The sequence below is a fragment of the Macrosteles quadrilineatus genome, unplaced genomic scaffold (assembly GCF_028750875.1).
Source record: "Macrosteles quadrilineatus isolate MER2022 unplaced genomic scaffold, UCM_ALF_1.0 Scaffold_5__1_contigs__length_97177068, whole genome shotgun sequence".
In the NCBI taxonomy this organism is placed as follows: domain Eukaryota; kingdom Metazoa; phylum Arthropoda; class Insecta; order Hemiptera; family Cicadellidae; genus Macrosteles; species Macrosteles quadrilineatus.
Window position 1 is genome coordinate 96,319,884 of NW_026542598.1, and position 12,971 is coordinate 96,332,854.

The following is a 12,971-nucleotide window of genomic DNA, read 5'->3' on the forward strand; positions in this document are numbered from 1 at the left end:
ACGATCTATTTCATGTTGTTCCTCTTCATATTTAGATAACGGAAGAATAATTTCTCCTTCTGTAGAAGGTCCAAGTTTTCTCAGCTTTTGCGTCATCTCTTTTATGGGTTCGATAACAGGTTTAAATGTTGATTCTAAAAATGCATCCCTTTCATTTATACCCAACCTCAATGCTCTATTTTTTCGCCTAATAGCATCACTGAGAGATTTAATCTCTTTTAACAAATTTTCTTGCTTAACCATGTTCGCACCTTGAACACAGGTATAATAATGTCCATCTCAATTTTTTTCAGTGTATTAAAACAAATTTATCAAATCCGATTCGATATCGACCGTTTTTCACAGGTTCGTCTTTGTCAATAACTAAAAACCCATATTTATCTGCCCAAGCCTTCCCACAAAGCTCTTTGAATTGTTCAAACCTCATATCTGCACCAACATGATCGTTATAAATGTGTTTTAGGTTTGTATCATCTTGCTTGAATATAACTATAAAGTTAGCGTTATCTCTGATCAATTGCTTTGGAATTTTACTATACGTCTGGCCTATATATATACAGTCTATATTATTATGTCTACCCATAGCAAAGTAATTTCTAACTGCGTCCTGATTTTCGCAGGATACGTCATCAAATATAAAGATAGAGTATGGTTTAGCTTCGTTCGGGTGCATTATATTCTCGCTTGCATTAAATTTGAAAAATTTGACATCTGGTACTTCGGATAGGATTTTATCTAAAAGTTGATACTTTGGTTGTTGTAAAGACTTTGAAAATATATATATGTTATTGAACCTTAATCCTTTTGGATTGGTAATCATGTTAAACACCACATTTGTTTTTCCACAGTTTGATGGACCTGTCACAATGCAACGAACCGTATTAGGAAACAACAGACCATGTCTACCCTCGTTGTTATTAACATTATCAACAGTCAATCGGTCTACATTGTCTATGTCGAAATGCTCCTTATGATGTATTATCTCCATGTTCCTCTTTGATGGTTCAAGATTGACTGGTTGATTGGTCTAGATCAAGTCCTTTTTGGGTATCCATGAGTCTTCACTTTCTTTAAAACCCAACCAACGCACTAAGACTCTGTCTTTACTTCGTTTTAACACCTTCTCAACGAGATAAACATCCCCGACTGTGGACTTTAACATTTCATGACCGTAGAACCCACCTTGCAGTAATTGTCCTCTATTATCTTTCAAAATATATGTTTCGGGTAGAGTTGGCTGCACTTTATAGACAGTAAATACTTCATTCGTCCAATTCGGTAAGTATTTTTTGCTAAACACTCCTTTGTATTTACTTATTCTGACTTTGTCACCGACATAAAACTTTGCAGGCTTTCCTTTTTCTATCTTCGGTCTAGTATTGTGAGTAATGTTTTGTAAAACGAGTTTTTCATTGTCCTCGTTTACCTCATTCGGTGTCATACCAATCGTTCTGTGGTAGTTGTTATTATAATCATTTATTAGCTTTGTTAAAACATCATACCAAATATGCGAACCTCTGTTTGAAAACATCTTGTACATCGCTCCTTTAAGGGTTCTATTAAATCTTTCAATAATTGCCGATTTTTTCTCAGACTTTGTAGAGTAGTGGTTTATGTTATGTTTTTTCATTATTTGTTGAAAGTGTTTATTGAAGTACTCTTTACCATCGTCAGTTTGTAGATGCTTTATTGTGTTTTTATCTCTTTGAATGATAGTTTCCATGGCTTTGGCAACTGTTGAGCCCGATTTGTCTTTTAGCGGAAAGGCATCGGCTTTCTTGCTAAAACAGTTTATAACTGTCAATATATAATTGAATCCTTTATTTATTTTGCTATACGGTCTAACTTCGATTAAATCTGCTTGATACAAATCATTTATTCCCTTAACCACAGTATTTCTTCTTGGAAAGTTTATTCTTGCGGGTTTATGCAGCTCATTTACAATCTTGCTTTTTAGATCCATGTTCTATGTTTACTCCCTTAGGTCCAAAGTGCAACTGAAGATTACCTGTCGTCAAACTATTTATGTCATGCCTGTTTGATATTAATCATTAGGAAAACATTATCTGGTAATAGGCATAAGGGAATAGTGACCATATGGTAAAGTGTGAATACCGTCAGCGAGAATCACTCTTTTGTCGTCATTTGCAGACAATGCTCTCTTCACTTCTGTGACACTGTACAGATTATGGTTTAAGCTTCTGATGGTGTTGAAGGTTGCAGTGACGCTTTTATTTTCAAACAAACATTTCTTGTACTGTTCAAAGCTCAATTTCTTCTTTAAATAAAGCTTATTGATTCCCTTTGCTTTCTTGACAATCCTATCGTCCTCAACAATGTTAGGATTAAATAGTTTAAATGCGTATAATTTTGACATGAGAGAAACATGTTCTTCCATAGGTATACCATTCGTTTCATCCTTAAACTTGCCTAATACTTTCTTATTTTTCTCGTCGTAGTTGGAATGATTCTTTGGGTAATCGGAAAAATCAAAGTCATTCTTGTGTGGAAAGGTTCTTAAATCTTCATACATATCCAGGGTTTTTATCCAATAGTTGAATGCGTCGGTATCCATGTATGTAATACCAATGTTGTCCCTTCCGTAGTAAGCAACCATTTTGTTGTAATGGAAGTCATACATATGCGTTTTAGAAATGTCAAGTATAGACATACCTACATACAGAGGACGATCCATCTTTACAGTTGTTTTATTCATACACACCGCAACAAGGCTTTCGTTTATAATAATTGACGTTTTAAAATTAGGTTGTTGAACTAGTTTTTGTAATTTCCGTGCATTTGTAACTAGTTTTACATTTTTATGTTTTCTTTTGTTTTCCAAGGTTTTGCCAAAAATTGCATTATTCATTAGTTTAAAAAAATCCTTTTGAAAGGTCGACGTGGCTGCTGTTCTTCGTGTTGTATTGGAATCAATATATGGTTTTAACCAACAGGATTGAGAAAACTGAATGGCTCGATGGACTTTTGTAAGATGAAGACCGAGTTCGATAGCTTGTTGAACCACCCAGAAGTGAGCAACATAACGTTGTTTGTTAAAAAGTGTCATCATTAATTTAGGAAATTTTCCATTTGAAGGTACCTCGGTCCTTGCTAGGAGCGGAAGGTCGTAATGAAGATCGTGCAGGACTTCTGGATATTCAAAGTCACAGTCCAAAATATATCCGGTATCGCCATACTTTGAAATGAGGGATATATCGCCGATGGAGTCTGGATCAACCCACTTGAAATCGCCATATGGTAACGGTTTGGACATAGCCCATCCATAAAGATTATTCGCGTCAAAGTACCCTAAGTATACTGAGTCTTTTTTTTCATCATAGTTAGGAAGATGTTTGTTGTTAGCTTTAACGTGTCTGGTTACGCTTTGAGTTAAACCACCTCTAACGCCGGATTCAATCATTAACAACATGTCAATGTCTGTAAGCAGTTCTAGATTGCATTGTGTCTCTTTTAACATGGCTTGCCAAGCTAAACCTGGAGACGTGTAAGAATGGAGTGGGTCTAACCCATATGCATTCAAACAAGTGTTTCGAAATTCTTCCATTACGTCGCATAGAAGGGTTACATCTAGTTTTACGTAGAAATCAGAGTACTCTCCAAGGGTCCTCATATTCAGTTCGTTCCATACCCTACAAGCGTGCTCATAATCCTCCGATGTAACTTCACATTCGTTGAGCTTATTGTAGAAATGATGACGAGCAGGAAGTGAAGTCTCATTGAATCTATGTAACCCATCAACATAATCGTACGGGAACACTCCTTTACGCAGCACTAAATTAATCTTCTCAGGAGGAACAATCTTAAGTGTTTCTACTAGATTATCTCTTTTTAGGTTTTCCGATAATTTCATAAGACTTGATGGCATAAACCTGAAAGAATCAATAAATCGAAGTTTCATTTTTCCAATCTTTTTAGAGAAACTAATGAATTTTTCCGTGCTGGTAGCTAAAACATCGATAGGCCCATCATCTCTTCCTAGTTCTGGAACTATGAAATGTGCATCGTACCCACTAAGATTGTGTAAAACTACAGGGATGAACCGTGGTATCTTATAGTTTAGATTGCAACTATTGCAAGCAGGTCCTCTATAATCGCCACTGAGATGATCGTGGTCATGGACTCTCACATTATCCTCAGTAAATTCTTTCTTACAAAGGTAACATAATGCTGCTGATTCGTGTTGTACGAGCTGTTCTTCTTCAAGTACCTTCATTGGTATTATACCATTATACAACTTTTCGACTTTTTTAGCGATATCGTAGAGGGTATCCATAAACAACTTAGCGGCGTCTTCACCTCGATACAATTGCGGCTGCGATGTCAAACCAAAGCGTTGTAGATGTTCTTCATTCAATGTTGATTTTATAAGTAAGCAAAAACTATTTGGTTTATGTGCTTGGTACTTGGTTCGTCTATTAGCTTCGCAATCTGAAAGCTCGATGGGAATCAATGTCGATTCAAAATCTGCGTAGATTACTAAAGGTATGCGATATTGTTGAACAGTATTGTTAAAGACAATGTTTGATTTACTAGGATCTGGTAATTTGATTTTTACAGTATCTTTTTGAGTGCATAGAAGTTGATGTTCCAATAGCCATCGTGAACCTCCTCTTTCCAAAGATTTATTTACATAACAAAAACACCTTTTACATATTGTTTTTCTTCCTTTATATTTAGACAACTGTTTAGATACAAGAGCTGCAAAGTCTTTGATATATACATAATGGTTTATATCTCCTTTATTTATAAGGAGCAAGTCCGTATGATCTACACGTTCAGACGTTGTAATTCGCAGAGGGTACACGTTGTTAGACGAATCTAAAGCAAAAACGTTTACGGATGCATTTGGGTTTTGTTTTTCAAACTTGGAGATACATGATAAAGAAACGGGGTAGGTTACCCCTTGGAAGTTGTATTTATGCTGAACATTGTGATAGTGTCGGCTAGGATTTTTTGGAGTATTCTTAACATATTTTGCAAGCATCGCATATTTAAAACATTCGTTATCTTCGTTTTGCACGTTGATACAAGATTTGGTTGAGCTTATTTTCTTTGGTAGAGGGATGTAGCTGCTTCCTCGAATTCCATACCCATGTTTGTGTACTCTGATGTCTAGTCCTGTTATGTCTAACAAACCCCATCCAGAACCTCTTCCTTCATGTTCTTGTAATTTAGTCAAGAGTTCCTCAAAACATTCAGATACAACTTGTTCAATGTCTGTTGAAAACATAGCGGTTCTATTTTTTGTAAGGAAGCCTCTTGGAGAAATTTCATTTTGCGTGTTTGTAAACGTAGCATCTAGTAACAGCCCAAACTTTATAAAATTTAATCTTTTTAATTCACTCTGCAAAGTATTTACTACCAACCTTTTTGCACTTTTCATAAATTCTTCAAGTTTCAATTTCGCATTATCAATCTTAAAGTGTGTTACAACACTACCAGGTAGTGCATGGGCGTGTAATTCTACCTCAACTGGTGGAGCTGGTGCATAATGAATTACACTTGGTCTTGAAACTTGGTGGTGAGCTAACATTTGATCTATTGCTTCCAGTTGTTCTTCTTCATTTTGATCTATTTCAATTCCAACTCTATTATGTTCAATTTCTTCATGAATGGCCAAAAGCAACGCATCTTTAAATAATGCTGCACAAGTATTGCATCGAAACATGTTGTAGGTAGGATCTTTACCAATAGTTCTTGAAAATTCGTGTTGAGCTAATATATGATCTATTGCTTCCAGTTGTTCTTCATTCCTATCAATTTCTATTACGTCTATATTATGTTCGATTTCTTCATGAATGTTTAAAAGCAGTTCATCTTTAAATAATGCTTCACAAGTATTGCAACGGAACATGGTATGGGTATTAACTCGACAATAGTTCATCCGTTAATAATGACACCCTACGAAATCGTCTCTCTTTTATACCAAATAAGGTGGAGGGAGGTAGGGGAGGGGGTATAATATCTCTAAGTGGAAGGGGATAAACTAGGATATTTTATGTTTTAAAGTGTGACTTTCAAAATCAAACCAATTATCTTCAATAGCTTGTAAGTAGGTCAAGGTCAAATGATAATTTTTTTTTTAACAAGAATACATCATTAAATGATTCACTATAATAACCATAAAATGAACTATTCTAATTTTTTTTGTATTTTTTAAGTCTAGTCTTTAATACAATTTATTCAGATTCATCATCAGAATCTGAAGGAAATAATCTACGGCAAACAGGATAAACCCCTCTCGCAGCATTCGAAATTAGTTCTTCTATATTGCTACATCTTGGAGTTTCTTGGTGGTTAAAACTTTCCATTTCTTCTAAGCATACATTTTTGTAAATGTCCAAAGAGTCTGGATTTCCATTCATTAGTTTAGAATTACTCAACTCAATTTCTTCCTCAAATGTGTTTTCTGCATTATTTTGTTCATTAGCATCTTCTTCATATGAAACATCCAATTCAAATTCGTCTTCAATTTCTTCATCTTCTTCACTATCGTTTTCTTGAGAAATATTAAATAACATATTCAGTACGTTAGGAAAGATATTCTCTTTGGGTGCCATGGTCGAAGGTTAATAGTGACTGATGGTAAGAATGTGAATGACTTATAGTGTGACGGACCTCCTTATATATCCATTAAAAAGGGTGGGAGAAGGAAGGTTGGAGTAAGAGGTGAAAGTATAAAAGATTGATCATTTTGCTATGAGATATATTTATATACTACATTATTGTTCTCATTACAACTGTTTCACTCGGTTTTTAGTGTGGTAAGAAGTTAAAACACATTTTTTTATATTCCCATTATTGTAAGTGGAGTTTCAGACAATCCAAGTGATACAGCTTGCTCCAATTGCAATTCTAGGATTCTAATGTATTTTATGGTTAGTTGTAGAGTTTTAAATTTGGAATCACTTCTTTTTACAAAAGGTAGTTTACTTCGCAATTGTTCATATGCAATATTAAGTATTTCATTTCTTTTCCTCTCTCTAGCATTCCTTGCCTCTTTCCTCATCTTGGAACACTCGTTTCGAGTTGAAATGGAAGTGCGATTGACATACGTTGAAGAATCTCTCTCTTATATAGCCACTCTCCACTACTTTTTACTATTTATCATATAAAAAAAGTATGTTCAATGTAAGTAACTTCCCCCTCCCTTCCCCATCTCTCTTGGAGCTGGGATGTATGACAGGGTTAAACCAATAATAATAAAAATAAAAACTTAGAATGAGGAGGGTCTCTAATACGAATGAGAGTTTCCTCATCCAGGGTTGCATGTGTACTTACTCCTGATATCACTAAAGTAATAATGAACTATAGTTCGGCCGCTTAGAAAACGACCTGTGCGCTAATGATAAACCAATGCTAAAGGAGGTCGCTTTCTAAGCGGCCGAACGTGTACATGTTGCTCGAAATCGAACAATTGCAAAGAAGTAAAGTAGTTATTTAAAAACAAATAACTTATTTAAAAACGATTAAAAGTCATAATTTCCCATGAGTTTAAAAGACTCAACTCATAGATTACGTACCTAACAGTTACATATCATAAATATTTCTTGTAAATAGTTTATCATATTTCAAAGCTGATCTGGTTTTAAGTGTATTCTACAAATGTTTCCCACTTATGACCACAGCTGTCTTATATATGATTCCCTCACTTCCCCCACCGACAACACAAAGTGTTTTTTATACAATGTAAGGATTAAAACTCACATTTTTCAGAAATCATTGTTTATCAAAACATTAGAATTAACTTAACTTATTAACTTATGTAATAGTTTAGTTTAACATTATGTGTTTCTTTTGTCTATAAAACGAATCTAGGTCAAGGTCATAAGTAAATTAAAAAAAACCCCAAAGCCTAGTGCATAACTATTTTGTTTTACCATGCATGAAAAAAACACGGAGTAAAGAAACAAACTACTAAAGCCAAGTACTAAAAAGCCAAGTGCACAACTGTATTCTTTTAACATGCGTGAAAGTAATAAAGGAAAAACAAACTATGATAGCCTACTACAAAAATCAATTGCTCTATCATGCAAAGAATAAGACAGGATGAGAGGTTGGTATGGTTGGTATATGGAATTTTAATTTATTTTAAATTGTCTTGCAACAATCCACTGGCCATTGAAAACGCTAAGGTTTCTAATCCTCTGAGATATACGTAAGAATGATCAAACATTATGATTTTTTTAAACAGAATTTGAAATTTTACTTATACAGGTAAATTAGTTTGAAACATTGCAAGAATTTTAATTTCAAAGATATGTTAGTATTTCTCCATGTTGATAAACCACAGGTCACTTAAAATCGCTAAGGATTTTTTTTTAGATCCGCTGGGTTTTAGACAAGGATTAACACTGTTTTACTTTTTAATTTTGTTAAACAATTTCAAAGATATGTTAGTGTTTCTCCATGTTGATAAACCACTGGTCACTTAAAATCGCTAAGGATTTTTTTTAGATCCGCTGGGTTTTAGACAAGGATTAACACTGTTTTACTTTTTAATTTTGTTAAACAATTTCAAAGATATGTTAGTATTTCTCCATGTTGATAAACCACTGGTCACTTAAAATCGCTAAGGATTTTTTTAGATCCGCTGGGTTTTAGACAAGGATTAACACTGTTTTACTTTTTAATTTTGTTAAACAATTTCAAAGATATGTTAGTATTTCTCCATGTTGATAAACCTCTGGTCACTTAAAATCGCTAAGGATTTTTTTAGATCCGCTGGGTTTTAGACAAGGATTAACACTGTTTTACTTTCTAATTTTGTTAAACAATTTCAAAGATATGTTAGTGTTTCTCCATGTTGATAAACCGCTGGTCACTTAAAATCGCCAAGGATTTTTTTAGATCCGCTGGGTTTTAGACAAGGATTAACACTGTTTTACTTTTAAATTTTGTTAAATAATTTCAAAGATATGTTAGTGTTTCTCCATGTTGATAAACCACTGGTCACTTAAAATCGCTAAAGATTTTTTTAGATCCGCTGGGTTTTAGACAAAGATTAACACTGTTTTACTTTTTAATTTTGTTAAACAATTTCAAAAATATGTTAGTATTTCTCCATGTTGATAAACCTCTGGTCACTTAAAATCGCTAAGGATTTTTTTAGATCCGCTGGGTTTTAGACAAGGATTAACACTGTTTTACTTTCTAATATTGTTAAACAATTTCAAAGATATGTTAGTGTTTCTCCATGTTGATAAACCGCTGGTCACTTAAAATCGCCAAGGATTTTTTTAGATCCGCTGGGTTTTAGACAAGGATTAACACTGTTTTACTTTTAAATTTTGTTAAATAATTTCAAAGATATGTTAGTGTTTCTCCATGTTGATAAACCACTGGTCACTTAAAATCGCTAAAGATTTTTTTAGATCCGCTGGGTTTTAGACAAAGATTAACACTGTTTTACTTTTTAATTTTGTTAAACAATTTCAAAAATATGTTAGTGTTTCTCCATGTTGATAAACCACTGGTCACTTAAAATCGCTAAAAGGATTTTTTTAGATCCGCTGGGTTTTAGACAAAGATTAACACTGTTTTACTTTTTAATTTTGTTAAACAATTTCAAAGATATGTTAGTGTTTCTCCATGTTGATAAACCACTGGTCACTTAAAATCGTTAAGGATTTTTTAGATCCGCTGGGTTTTAGACAAGGATTGACACTGTTTCGTTCAAAAATAATTTAACTATTGATGTAAGTTGGAACTATTCATGTTTCAAAGATCGTAGGTCATGTACAAGCTGCTAGAGCTACGTTTCCGCAAAATCTTTTCCACATGAATTATAACAACCCTATGCTTCGAATTCTAAAGTTTACGTAAACTTTTAAGATAGAATGGTTGGTGTACAATTCCATTATTTAAATTTAGAACCTAGCCATAAATATTTTACGATTAAACTTAACAGTAAAATAGTAAGCAAGTATTACAATGTTGGTCAGACATTGCAATAATTCTTACATTTTACACAGTTCACCTTTTGATGTTCGACCTCAACTATCAAACAATGAACTGTGTAAGGATGATGGCGTGCGCAGTCTCTTTTATAGACAGTAGGCGTGGTTTTACTAATTAATGCGAGGGGCACTTCAGTACGCAGACGACACCCCATTGGTGTGGGCGTGGTCTACTCAACCAATGAAATGCGGGGGGGGGGGGGGGCAATACACACGGGAAAGCGAAATGGCGTGCATAACAAACCGAATTCGAGAAATTGCAATGTATTCCAAACCTTAATTTAAAACGAATAATAGTCGTAATTTCCAATTACTTAAAAGAGCCAACTCAAAAATGTTGTAATCAATCACTCGGATACAGTTGTTATCAAAACTGAAAACATACGTTTTTGTGTGTATCACGTGTTTACTACGAACAGCTGTAATTAGTATTACGAATTATTCATCTGTTTAAGTAAAAAATAATCTTTTCTTCATAAGAAATACATTGAGATTTTTTGATGACCCGTGGGGTAAAGCCTGAGAACTTTTATTACAGGAATTTGTGAAAAAGGGCGTCTACATAAACAAAAAATGCTTAATTTTGACACATCGTTTGTAAAAAAATTCGTTCATTATTAACAGAGGATTAGTGTTTCGTAGAAATCGCCTTCACGTAGTAGGAGGGAATAGAGCTACAGAAAATAAACATGTGAAATGCTCGTTACTCAAATATAAATTAGCATTGCAATATGAATAACCTCTAGATTATGTAGAATAAATAAAAACCAGCCTTAATCTTCAAGCTTCTAGCTAAAAAGAATCAAACTATACCTTATGTATATTTATATACAATTAATATTTACCTGTGATAATGAAATGTCTTGAGAACTGCTGAAATATTCAAACTGAAATATACGACTGAATCTAGCTGCAAACAGGCTAACTGTAGAATATTACTTTTACCATCCTTTCACTATTTAACAATTAACTAATGAATGTTTGCAATGGTCAAATAGTTTTACTTTATAATGTTCCAGATAGAAACGTTCTGAATACAAAACTTTAAAGATCTAGCTTGCTGCGATGTTTTTTACTTCGACGTAAAAGAACCAAGTAAAGAGTATTTTCTCAATGACAGTGGGGTGATTGAACGTTTCAGCTCTCTGGATTGGAACATTGCATAGATGAGCATAGATGTTCTATGTTCTATCACGAAGAACGAACCGTTGAAACACATGCGGGCGTTACAGGGATCTTCACTAACTGGAGAAGCTACCGTTGAAACAATGAAATTACCAGTACCCGCATTAGTTTTGGTCTACACGCTTTGTCAATTCATTTTGTTTTCATTTGAATTAAAAGGATATTTTTCCGAATTGGTTTTAAAATAACAAACAATTTGCAAGTCAACAATTTTGTTAGGGATTGTACACAACCTCTTGATGACACGTTGTAGCTTACGTGATAGTGTTAATATAAATATCTCACAGTAGGTTTATATAATGTAAAAGATTGTTTGCTAAAAAACGCAAATTTGCTTTAAAATTAATTGTAGATAACAGTATTGAAGGAAGGGATTTTATTTTGTACACATTGGTTGTTTATACAATACATCTATATTGTTTGATTGGTAAACTCGCATAGAGTGGTTACACTAGAAACAGACAAATTGAATCCAACAATTCAGAGTACAATAATAACAACATACAAGATAACACTATTTTATCCACTACAGATAATATTCCTCATCTGATCTACAACAAACCATTACATCAAGACACTCATATATTCAACAGATATATATACATATATATATATAATATCATCCAGTTTAAATGGATCCGACTTTAGCATGGAAGTGTTAGATGTATTAGAGATACTGGATGACGGTGAAAGAAACCGTTACATGTGAACGTAGTTAACAGTGAAAATAGTGAACGGTGAAAATAGTTAAATTAAATAGCTTTCTGTACCACAGGTAGCAATACAAAACCAAAAACCACTTTCCACTAATTTTTATCGCATAAAGGACAAACATAGAACAAACAATAAACAGAACTGGACATTGAATTTTATAAATACAAACAAGAATATTTGATAAGAGTTGGCATTTGTTTTATTAAATAGTAAATAACTGTGTAGATAGTGGGAAATTTGGTTTTTTTTATATAGCTTGATCGCTTTGTACATCTACCATTATATGTTTTACGATTTGATTGGTAAACTTGAATACCAATTGTGTCACAAACTGTTATAAGAATTATTCACAATTTTTACTGGAACATTCATTGCTATATATTACTGTTGATTTTGTATTGAAGCGATTTTTTTATGTATATGAGTGGTTATTTGTTGTAGATTAAACAATGTGTAGTATACCAAGTGTTTGTTATTTGAAAAAACCATTCGAAACATATAGATTTGAATGAATGGGTGAGTCTTGTTGAAATAGAAATATCAAGGTACTATGTTTAAACCGCGGCACGTAGTTGTAATTAGTAGAGCAATGCTCTGCCCGCATACCGCCAACTGTTAAACAGCTGATACACCTTGCAGGATTAAAGTGTTGTTTTAGTTTGGATCTGAATTTTATGTTTGTAATAGTAAAATAATAAAATAGTGGTTATATTAAGTTTTATGTACGGAACATTGCAAACCAAAAAATCAAAAAACACTTTTTCGTAATATGTACATAATAACAAACTTTTCACTTAACGATCTCATAAAATGTAAAGACAGAAGTGGTAATAGTTCAATTGCGACTGTTTGTTGTATATAAACAATGATTCTAGGTAGCCATTAGAAAAAACTATAAAAGAAGGTTTAAGATCGGGTCTCTCATCAGTCTGTTGTGAAACTAGCTAAAGACAACATCTTATTAAAAAAAGATTGTTTGCTAAAATCAGTCATTTGTATTAAAATTAATTGAAGATATCAGTATTGAGGAGGGTATTTTTAGCTTATACACCTTGATTATTTATACATGTACCAGTACATCTATATTATCTG